The sequence below is a fragment of the Carlito syrichta genome, unplaced genomic scaffold, assembly GCF_000164805.1.
Source record: "Carlito syrichta isolate Samal-C Ts95f unplaced genomic scaffold, Tarsius_syrichta-2.0.1 Scaffold304160, whole genome shotgun sequence".
In the NCBI taxonomy this organism is placed as follows: Eukaryota; Metazoa; Chordata; class Mammalia; order Primates; family Tarsiidae; genus Carlito; species Carlito syrichta.
Genome location: NW_007248256.1, coordinates 350,355 through 352,767, shown reverse-complemented (window position 1 = coordinate 352,767; position 2,413 = coordinate 350,355).

Below are 2,413 nucleotides of genomic sequence, written 5' to 3'. Positions count from 1 at the left end.
GCAGCCAACAGACACATTAAGAAATGTTCAACCTCACTAATCATCAGGGAGATGCAAATTAAAACCACACTGAGATACCACCTAACTCCAGTCAGAAAGGCAATTATCAATATCTCAAAAAATAAGTTACTGGAGAGGGTGTGACGAAAAGGGAACACTTCTACACTGTTGGTGGGAGTGCAATCTAGTGCAACCTCTGTGGAAAGCAGAGTGGCGATTTATAAAAGCTCTAAATATTGACTTTCCATATGACCCCGCAATTCCCCTACTGGGAATATACCCTGAAGAACTCAAATCACTCTATAAAAAAGATACCTGCACCCGTATGTTTATCACAGCATTGTTCACAATAGCAAGAACCTGGAAGCAACCATGCTGCCCATCAGAAGAGAACTGGAATTAAAAAATGTGGTACATATACGATGGAATACTATGCAGCCATAAAAAAGAACAAAATCATGAATTTCACAGCAACCTGGATGGAACTAGACTCTATAATTCTGAGTGACCTCTCACAGAAACAAAGATCTCAGCCGGGCTCGGTGGCTCAGCCTGTAATCCCGCACCTTTGGGAGGCTGAGGTGAGTGGATTGCCTGAGCCCACGGGTTCAAGATCTGCCTGGGCAGTGAGACCTCATCTCTACAATAAATCAAAAAATCAGCCAGGTGTGGTAGTGCATGTCTGTAATTCCGGTTATTTGGAAGGCTGAGGTGGAAGGATCACCGGAGCCCAGCAGGTTGAGGCTGCAGTGGCCGGAAGCAGCCACTGCACTCCAGTCTGTGTGACAGAGTGAGACTCCAACTCAAAAAAAAAAAGAAAGAAACAAAGATCTGAGTATCACATGTTCTCACTCATATAGTGGACCTTGAACATCCAAGGTAATACTATAAAAAAATGACTGACAGTGGTAGGAAACTATGGGGGGGAGGGGAAGGAAGATGGGATTAACAGTAGTAAATATCTGTCTCAGGATGGGGAGACACCTCTTACCAACAAGCGTGCCTGAACAAAGCATATTTGTATACCTAATCCTTAACTGTACCCCACAATATCGTAATAAAAAATATTGATTAAAAAAATAGTAGAAAAAGTTATGCAAAATATATTTAATGTGTATAGAAGAAAATCACAGGAGTATGATAACCCAATAAGTCCAGATGCCTATGTACCTTTCTTTAGAGAGGAGGGGAGATGGGAGTTGTAGGAGTAAAAGATTTTCAGGGGAGATGAATGAGTCCAAAGAACAATGACCTGAGATAAAATTTCTCCAAGGTCTGGGAGGGGTGGCAGGTAAGTGAGGTGTAGAACTCCACTGTGAACAAAGGTTGCTTATTATGCAGATAAAATCTTCCAGTAATCCTCAGAAGAATAGGTTATAAAGTCTGTTTGGGCCTGGTGACAGCTCCCAGTTTCTTTTCTTCTCTAGTGGTTCATTTTTCCTGGTTATTTAATGAAATTCATAGGAAGGGGGTCTTGAGGCATTTGCATTTCTTTTGGAAAGAAGCTTTCTTCTTCATATAAAAAAAATCCAGAGAGGGTACATCCCAATGCTTTGAAAGAAAGAGGATCAGAGAGATGGGGAGGTGGGGAGGTCAGAGAGATAACTTGGTTCTGTGGCACATTTCAGTTGTTTTGTTTTGGTTTTTTCCATTCAAAATACTCAGTATGTGAAAGTGATATATTTTGGAGTATTGTTTTCTGTGCCCCAGCAAAGCCCTAGCCACCACTTCTTATTTGAGTTGCTCTTCTTTCTTGCCCATCATCTCAAGATTTCTTAATTTCCATTTCTTCTTTGAAATGTTCCTGTTCTATCTCTGATACCCTTTCCCTCACCCAGTGCTGAGTGAGGATTTCCTTGCCTTTATTGTCTCTTGTAGAGTAGACATTTTCTTTTCTTTGCCAAGTATCTTTTTTTCCCCCATGGCCTCATGCTGTTAACTTGCTTAGGACTGAAAAACTGTCTCTTGAGGAAGTTCGTCTTCTCATACTTGTACTTGAAGAATTGTTCAACAGATTCCTTAATCAAAGCTGCTACCGATGTCCTTGGAGCTTAGAATCCAGCAATGCCTCTGCCAGGTACTTCCAGAGGCTGTCTCTGCTTTTGGAGATTCTAGACCTTGAGTAGCATTTTCTTTGCCACTTCTTTTGTTGCAGTCCTAGGTTGAGCCTCTAGTGTTTTACTCTCTGCCTCTGCTGCTGTTTCTCTTCTACTGTGTGAAAGATTCAATTGCTCTCTAACAACTTATTCTGTTTCTTATGCTGGTTCCCTTTTTTTCCAATATCACTTGCTGAATAAGTGTCTGCCTGCCTTTCACACTTTTGTTTTTTCTTCCTGACTTGGACATTTGTTTTCAATCATACTGCTCTGGATTTTGTATTGTAGGATAATCCATCATTTAAAAATATCAAATT